Source organism: Sapajus apella, unplaced genomic scaffold (genome assembly GCF_009761245.1).
Source record: "Sapajus apella isolate SASKATOON/1434 unplaced genomic scaffold, GSC_monkey_1.0 scaffold9, whole genome shotgun sequence".
NCBI classification, from domain to species: domain Eukaryota; kingdom Metazoa; phylum Chordata; class Mammalia; order Primates; family Cebidae; genus Sapajus; species Sapajus apella.
Window position 1 is genome coordinate 5,014,572 of NW_022436949.1, and position 9,617 is coordinate 5,024,188.

General features: G+C 32.4%; 1 long non-coding RNA gene across 1 annotated transcript; it reads right to left on the bottom strand.

Annotated features, from left to right (window-relative positions):
- Positions 1-260: 260 nt before the first annotated feature.
- Positions 261-9,294, bottom strand: LOC116551253. Its single transcript, XR_004268802.1, has 3 exons — positions 8,484-9,294; positions 3,021-3,091; positions 261-586 (listed from the first exon to the last, which is right to left on the bottom strand). It is a non-coding gene; the product is annotated as an uncharacterized LOC116551253 (long non-coding RNA).
- Between the last annotated feature and the right edge of the window lie 323 nt (positions 9,295-9,617).

The following is a 9,617-nucleotide window of genomic DNA, read 5'->3' on the forward strand; positions in this document are numbered from 1 at the left end:
TAGAAATTCAAAATACAGAGGCAGTTTTATGCCAAATGTTATGTAATTTAGCAATTTGTAGCTTGGTTTTGTCTCACTAAAATGCACTTTGTTTGTTTTCTGGTCTCATTCTGTCACTCAAGTGCAGTGGTGCAGTCTCAACTCACTGCAACCTTCACCTCCTGGGCTGAAGGGAGCACAGACCTGTGCCACTAAGCCTGGCTAACTTTTATATTTTTAGTAGAGAGAGGATTTCACTATATTGTCCAGGCTGATCTTAAACTCCTGATGTCAAGTGATCCACTGGCTTCCAAAGTGCTGGGATTACAGGTGTGAGCCACCACACCAGGCATAAAATGCACTTTAGAAATTTTCAAGTCATATACCAGAAGGGTCATGGAGTAAAGATTTAAAGGTGATGTTTTTCACCTTATTCCTGAGTGGAAACTTCCTTAGGTTAGAAGAAACTGAAAAAAGTCATGAGGACCAACTCCAGTTACCACAGATCCACATATACCTTTTTTTAGGTAACTATCCTGGGACAACCATCTGCAGTGGTACTTTCCATTAGATAAGTCAACATATTCTGAGCAATATGTTTCAATGTCTGTCATTGTAAAGGGAGTCAAGAAGTCATTCTTCTTAAATTATAGCTTATTGTGTACCTTTTCAGATAATTAATGTTCAGAACATTATACTTTATTTATGAAAATAGCACGTTTTTAATGTACAGCCTAATCCTGTAACTTCCTGGAGTCAGAAAACAGAAAGAAATCATATTGCTGGATTTCTTGAACGGTTTTAATAACAGTCAGTTTGGAAGAAACAAAATTGGGACTCAGAGCAAAGGAATAATTTATACAGAACATTTTTGTCCATTAGTATTCCAGGTGTTGATCTTACTATTCTTAGATATCATGACCTTTTTATTTCTTACACACCACATGCATTGTGTTTAATATAATGTATTATAACTTAATTCAAATTCATTAAACTACACAATTAGCTGCATATTTTAATGCTTTTTCTGTGCTTTCCCTCCCCCACTAAAATGATTATCAGAAATTTATACATTAAAAGCAAATGATATGTCCTTGAGAAAAGTTCAGTAACGGGGCTTTAGTAAATATTACAAAAACAAAAATTTCTTCATTATTATGAGGAACCAGTTTCAAAAGTCCTGAAGAATATGAATTAAATGTTCTCTGGGAGAAATGGAAAAGGTTAAAAATTCATCATTTTAACTGATAGACTTTATACGGGAAAATAAGTAGTGCAAAGAATACCAAATGCAGTTTTAATATTGTTGTTTTTCCAAATACATTTTCTACGGGGAAAAAATAGTTTCATTATTTCAATTGTAAACATGCTTATGATAATTATTGATTTTATGTTTAATTGTCTTTAATAAGATATATCTCTGAGTTTTAAAACACAGAGTAAAAAAATTATCATCTTTCTTCTTTTAAATGCAGTGCAACCTGTAAATTGTAGATTTAACTATTTCATATTTCATGTGCTTAAATTAGATCTGAGCCTGTCTTTCATAGGTACACAGAAATAGAATTAATTTTGATTGTAAACTTAAAACATCAACGTATTCACAAAACTATGAAATCAGATTTTTTACAAAAACTATTATTTCTGTCTTTTAGCTTTTCTTCATTTCCTGGGGAGAAAAATAAAATAAAGTGCAAGGTCATCAGCTCTTCTAGCAAAAAAAGGAAAAATTAGTAGTAGTAGAGTTTGACACCAAGACGAATAGTTTTTTCTTAGGTTTAACCTTGTTTTGATTAATGCTATGCCAAAGACTGTTGCTATCAATGAGTGATCTGGAATCAGTTCCTTTACTTACAAGAGAAATGAGAAGGGTTCTCTCCCAAAGACTAGATATTATAGATTGTCTACAGACAACAGGAATCAGAGGATTGGTATATTTCACAGGAATTTTGTTGAGTGTGCTATTTTTGTCTGCTAGTTTCTTAATCTACATGGCAAGAACCCTTGGAAAGAACCACAAACAGTGTTGTTAGCACAGAGGAAGAGCACAAATTCCTGAACATAGTTATTAAAGGAGGCAAGAAAATGTTACCTTAAGGGATATTAATGAAAAGCTTTGGTTTTGTTTAAACAAAAGGGAATTTGCCATGACTAATTCTAAAAGGAGCTGGTGGGACCTAAAGGAGTAGGCTAGACAACAGAATAGAGATGAGAACCCAAAAACAGAATTCCCTTCCCATTAGGGTTTATATTTAACCGAATGGAGTTGTAGAATTCTTTTGTAAAGGGTAAAAGAAGGGCTGAAAGCTTGTTTTTCCTGGGACATTTATGTTTACATAAGTGAGAGAAAGCAAGAAAGATAGACAGTGACAATCATACATCCTTGATACAGGCACCAGACAGAAAGCCAAAGGGGAACCCAGTGGATGAGGCTGTCCAGGAATTACTGAGATGAAGGCTGAACTGGACAGGCTGTGATTAAATACACAGATACTCAGGAAAGTATTCCTGGTCTGTTCTTATAAGACTTCAATGTACAAACACATTTCTAATGTCAGTAGCTCTTTCAACCCTGTATCTCTGGTCTTGTAATTTTTTTACTCAATTTTCCATATCTTATGCATATCTCAAAATTTAAGAGGAATGTAATCTACTTATTAAAATACCAAATGGTGCATTTGAAGCTAATCTTTTTTCCAATCTTGTTTTTTAATCTTATAATTGTGTTTCAAATATGACTTTAATTTTAAATTAAGTAGATCATACTAACTATGTAATCCTGGAAAGTTTTTTAAGCTCTTTAAATTTTTTCATCTGTGAAATGTGGACAATCAGACTTCAAAGTGTTGTTGAGGGGACTAAATGGCATGATATGTGTAAATTGGTAAGTAGTCAGCTACAAGTAGAGAACATTTTTAATGATTTATTATAAATTTTCCTTTAGTCTTCTAATTCTGTACTTTTACATTTCTGTAGCTTGCTAGATATAATGTCTGTTTTCATGATAATTTGGACATATCACAATGGCACAGTCCATTTACCTAGTTATTATCTTGGAAAATTTGGCACGTAGCTTTCCTTTGTTGTGGTTCCAGCTTGTTTAATCCCTGGGCTAGAGATGAGAAGAGTGAGGTCAATAAAATCTCCTCAACACCCTAGAGCTATTTACCATAATGAGCAATTAATTTCCTCTCTTGGATGTTTTCATATGAAGTTCTATATTGGACATGAAAATAGCATAAAATATAAACTTGGAATATTTGCTAATAAAAGTCTAAATGCACACCCTGTACACCCAGAAGCAAAATAGATTATTCCCTCTTAAAAATTTGTATTTACAGTTTTTATTTTGACAGAGATTGAAGTCTCAGTTGATATCATTTAAATATTTTTCACTGTTGTGAGAGATTTTTTTTTCCTTAGGATAGTTCAGTACAATCATATTGAACACGGTTTAGCTAACTAGCTTTTACACACGGAGTAATAAAAGCAGAAGTAGTCACAACATGTTCCATTCTTGGTGTTGCATATCTTTTGTTCATATAAGCAGGTATTTTTCAAGGTCAGTTTTATTAACACCATGTCTATTTTACTCAGGTTGTTAGTGCATGTTGCTAATGAAGCCAAGGGCATGGGTGACATCAGTTTTCCGGCCAATTAGCTTTACTCTGTCCACAGACCATAACCCTAAACTAAGGTAAATTGTGCTAAAATTGAATGCCCTTTATTACGAGGCAGCCAGAAATGGAATATATGTGATGCTTTTTCCCAACTGGAAATACAACTCAGTGTCCATGACGGTACAGGTCAAATCACCATACACTTACATAAACACAGCACATTATTATTATTTTTAATTACCTTTATCTCTCTAGGTTCTTGCTTTATTTCTCAGATTACTTTCAGACAAATTATTTCATTAATATTTAAATCACCTATAATTTGAGTCTTTTTAATAAAGATACCCCTGCATATATACTCCAAATCAGAGAGATGAATAGTAATTTTTACTATGGGTGTTCCATTGTTACCTAGATTTAGAACTCTTGCAAAGAGTTTCAACTTTCTTTTCATTCTCCATGAGCCCACAAATAAAAATATTATTTAAACTTTCAGGTCAGTTTCTGTTTTACCATTCAGTTTGACTGCTGACTTCTATTCACAGCAGTGGTATATGAGTCAGGTTTATGATTCCCATAGGAGTGTTGAGACCTTAGAACCACACATACACCTCTTACCATTAGTTAGCACCTAAAAGTGTGACTGAAATTTCAAAACAGCTTATGAGTCATTACAATTAACAACTTTCAAACTGTCCATCCAAAGCGACTGGCTTGACACGCCATCTGTTATTTTTCCTTTAAAACCCTCTAGTCTGTTTATTTAAGGCATCCATTTAACATTTAAAATGATGTTTCTTTCTAAGGTGTATGATGGGCTAATGAAGACAAGCTTTTGTTTTAATTATCAACAATTTCTGTGATGCAATATAATTTTTGCAATGCTCAGGGCCCTTTACAAATCAAAAGGAATTCAACTAAAACAGTAATTAATGTCAAATGACTAGTCACAAAAGGCCCTATTTAATTAAAAATTTCTAATCTTTGATTAAACCTCATCACACATTCTCCTGATTGCAAACTGTTGTCTGAAAAAGGAATGTAATTGGGTACATAGTTTATTGTGTCTCTAAAATGACACCTGCAAATTATATAACGTGACTATAGTCTGCTTAAAGTTGAAAATTATTCTTAAGTCATGTTTTTATATGAGTTGTTTTTCTCTTTTAGCAACTATAATTGGAAGCCTTGTTTTTCATTAAATAGTTTACAAACTAAAAAATAGAAAAAAAATTACTTAGGAATTCAAAATCTGTTAATAAGTATATTTTGGACCAACTCTATTTCTTAAAGTTGAAATCCAAGAGTATCTTCATTCTTGTAAAATCAATAGAAATGCTGTGAAAAAAAATTCAAATATTGTGTCTACTCATGATGACATATTTGTGCTTATAATTACAAATTTTTCAAATCCACATTTAAAAAATTTGCATGTTATAATGCATGTTGTTTTTACTGCATAGTGAAATCATTGATGAATAATTCAGTTTTCTTCTATTTGTTGCCTTCCATTTCACTTTTTAATTTTGTTAGATTTATTTATAAGACTCCTGTGTTGGTACATAAATGATATTTTATTATATTTAGGTCATTAAAAATAGATATAATCCTAACTGGACTTAAAACAGAAGTTTGTTTTTTACTGAATGGAAGTATATTACTGAATGGAACTAACTGTCGAGTGTTTTTTTTTTCCATTATGATAACAAGGAGCTAAACAATATTCAGTTCAACAATATAATGCCCATTCCAGTTTTAATTGCTCTTTTACACAGTAATGTTATCTTTCAAACCATGTTACCTCTATTTATATCCATATACAATCAACTTTATGCAAATTTTATGTACTATTCCAACATTATCTATGCCATTTGAACCATTTCTATTGTGTTCAAATAAAATAATAAAAGAAGAATTTAAGACAAGCTAGAGAGAAAAAGATCAAAGGCATCCATTCATACCTACTACTGCCCTACATGTGGCATTAAATATATACCACTTCATTTACCCTATCAACCATATCATTCATCATCTATGCTTTATAGAAAACTTGGCACATGTATAACATGGAATCTCTATAACAGTATGAGGAAATGTAAATATTATATTCGTTATAGTGATTGAACCACAAAAAGTGTATCTAAAACTTTTTAACAGCACGTACTTTTGCTTATGACAGTTTGGTATCTCATAAATTACTTTTAATTCTAGGATCCAGCTAATGACTAAAGAAATAAAAATGCTTTCTTGAGCCTTCCTTTTAAAATAGAATTAAGTACTTGATTAATTAACATAACACATTTAAAGTGTAGCATCAAGTCATTTGTATGTATGACTTATACGAATAAAGCAGTTTGCTAAAATTTGTGGAACTGCCACTTCAGTAAAAAATGGAATTAACTTCATGAGGATAATTGAAACAATAAAGCAAGTTAAAAGACATGTCATAAAATGATTCCAAAATTAATCCTGTCAAGTATTTAACATATGATGACAAAATGGATAACCATCTACCTAAAATGAAAATACAAATATAAATTCTTATTTAATTTTGATGATTCTCTTCCTTGAAAATTTAAGACTACTATAATCTTTTTATATGTAATAATGTAATAAATTATCTAATTCTAGAGACAATTTCTATGATAAGGTGTGGAAAAGAACAATTCTACCAGCAGGAAAATTTTATTGAAGAGTATTGTGATAGGGTAGAGAGATTGAACTCAACTCTCCTAAAACAAAAGGCAGGAAAAGTTTCAATATTGAGATGAGACAGTGTAAAAGTATGTGATATTCACACACTCCTATTTATTTTTATATCTATGTTGATAACCATGAGTAAATACTAGTACTTCTAATTCCACTGCAAAACTGTGGAGTCAAACTACTTCCACCCACTTCCACATTTATACCCTGCTTCCTGGAGTGTGAAATATGCTTGCATCATCTTAATCCTCCTGTATGTAGCCAATCTCCCAATGCTGTGAAGCTACCACACCCTCACACTGGGCCCTACTGACTTGAACATGCCTCATATCCGGCTGTCTACCTCATTTTAGTTTGTCTAATAAATTTTTGACAATAGAGGGAAGTAAAGAAAGAGAGTAGAAGCAACAGGGTGGATATAACACCTGTAAACACTCTACCAAATTTAGCTTTTGTAAATATTTTGTCACATTTGTTTTCTCATTCTCTTTCTCTTCTCTATATGGCATGTATATATAAACATACACATCCATTAATTGTATTTGCATATATATATATATATATATATATCATCTGTGTATACACATGCGTTACTTTCTGAATCATTTGAAAGTAAGGTTTACAAATCATAGCCATTCACACTCAAATATTTTAATGTGTATTTCCTCAAAAAAAGGATATTGCCTTAAATAACCCCCTTGTAGACTAACTGCCTTCAAGGGATGATATAGTCATCCCTTGGTACAGGTGGTTTAGAATTTGTTCCAAGAACCTCCAAGAACCTACGCTGATTCCAAATTCAGGGGATGCTCAAGTCCCTTATTTTAAATAACATAAAAAATAAAAATAAATAAATTAGTTGGGCATGGTGGCGTGTGTCTGTAGTCCCAACTACTCAGGACACTGAGACAGGAAGAATGCTTAAGTGCAAGCCCCCCAGGAGCTCCAGGCTGCAGTGTGCTATGATCGCATCACTGCACTCCAACCTCTGCATCAGAGTGAAACCCTGTCTTCATAAATAAATAAATAAAAGGACATAGTATGGCCCACTGTATTTGCCAATTCTACATTCACATATTCAACAAACCATGGATCAAAACTACAATATTTTCTGCCAGGCACAGTGGCTCATGTCTGTAATCCCAGCACTTTGGGAGGCCGAGGTGGGCGGATCACAAGGTCAGGAGATCGAGACCATCCTGACCAACATGGTGAAAACCTGTCCCTACTTAAATTAGCTGGGCGTGGTGGCGTGTGCCTGTAGTCCCAGCTACTAGGGAGGCTGAGGCAGGAGAACTGCTTGAACCCTGGAGGCAGAGGTTGCAATGTTTATACCACTATAAATATAAAATATAAAAGACATTATGTCAATTTCAACACTAAAAAAAGGACATCAGAATCAGTCTATATACCTATTAAGAAGGAATTAGTTACATATTAATATCTATATGATGAAATTCTACATTTTCATTCAAAAGCATAATGTTCTGCTATGGAAGAGATTCTTGGTATATCATTACTGGAGGAAAAATAAATCATATAAAAATGTGATTATTATGTCTTATTTATGTTTGCTAAGGTATTGCTGCTTTTATAGAAACTACGACAATCACATTTCAAACATTTGTCAACATTATTTTGTATCAAAACATGCTCAAAATATTATTCAAGTTATATTTAAGAATAATCTAAATAATTAAAACCTCTCCTAAATTCTAAAGAAAAGTTTAAATTTTACTAATCCCCAATTTTCTGATGTTAAGTATTTATAACAATCTTAGTGACATCTAAAAATATTATACTCTTAAGTATTTTATTCAATATAGGACTTCTGATAACAAATTCTCTAAACAAATTCAGAAAAGCAGTATCCACTGGTGTTTTGGAATGTGTAAGATTATTATTAATCAATTAAACAAATAATTTTTGATAATATGTCTAGTATATAATCAAACAGATTACAGGATGAAACTGTATATATATCAAATAAACATCAAAATAATGTGAAGTTATCTTTTGAATCAACTTGTAGACATTCAGCAGAAAAAGTCACATGTAGAAATGTCATCTGTATAATAAACAAGCATGTCAATTCTCCCTCACCAAAATCATGCGATAGGCAGCAGAATATTGATGCTAATTGGTATATGTTTTTCTTTTAGAAGTGAAAATTCTAACCTTTCACTTGACAGATGTTTGGGTAAAATGCCATGTAACATTTTGAAAGCTTATCTGTGCTCTTTACAGTTGTGTTTCTGCTGCCACACATTCGGGAGCAAACAAAGGAAAAAGTAAACAAGAGTAAAAATATGACTGCATTAGCTATTTACAGATAAACATATAAATCATAAGCAGGTTAATCTCAAATATGTAAAAATGTGTAACTGATTAATCAAATAAAATATCAACGTAGAAAGCATATTTCAAAATGTTTGGAACATTTAAGAATAAACAGCATATAGGATTGTTAAGAGAGTTGTAATTTTAAATAGATATGAAAATTATATCACTTATGAACACAAATTTCTAATTCTCAAATGCTCATTATGTTCCTTTCTGTCATAATTTAGCTACAAATGACTACCAATGCAATAATTATAGTGACGACTGTTTTTTAGAGTTAGTGAAAATTTTTTCAAATATAATCTGGTTCCCACGAATGTGGGTAGAAGGAATATCAGATATTTTATTAACATTTTTGAGATGAGAAAATTTAGCCTCTGTGAAGTTAGCTGACTTGCCTACTAACTAGACTAAATGAAAACCAAGGTACTCCAATAACATTTCCAACCTTATTAATGAACTGTCCACCCCCTCCCCACCTCAACAGTTATTAGAAACATTTAGGCACAATTAAGACTGCCAATAATTCTGTGTGTTTTATTATGTATTATTATTATGAATGTATTGTTAAATGAACTTATTAATGTTTCTATTGAAAACATTGGCCGTGTGGCTCAGGCTGTAATCCCAGAAATTTGGGAGGCCAAGGCAGGCAGATCACAAGATCAGGAGATCTAGATGATCCTGGCTAATACGGTGAAACCTCGTCTCTACTAAAAATACAAAAAAATTAGCCAGCCATGGTGGTGTGCACCTGTAGTCCCAGCTACTCGGGAGGCTGAGGCAGGAGAATCACTTGAACCCAGGAGGCAGAGGTTGTGGTGAGCCAAGATCGCGCCACTGCACTCCACCCTGCGGAACAAGGAGGAAAAAAAAAAAATACACAAAAAAAAAAAAAAAAAAAAAAAAAAAAAAGAAAGAAAGAAAGAAAAGAAAAAAGAAAATGTTTACTAAGTCCACATAAATCAA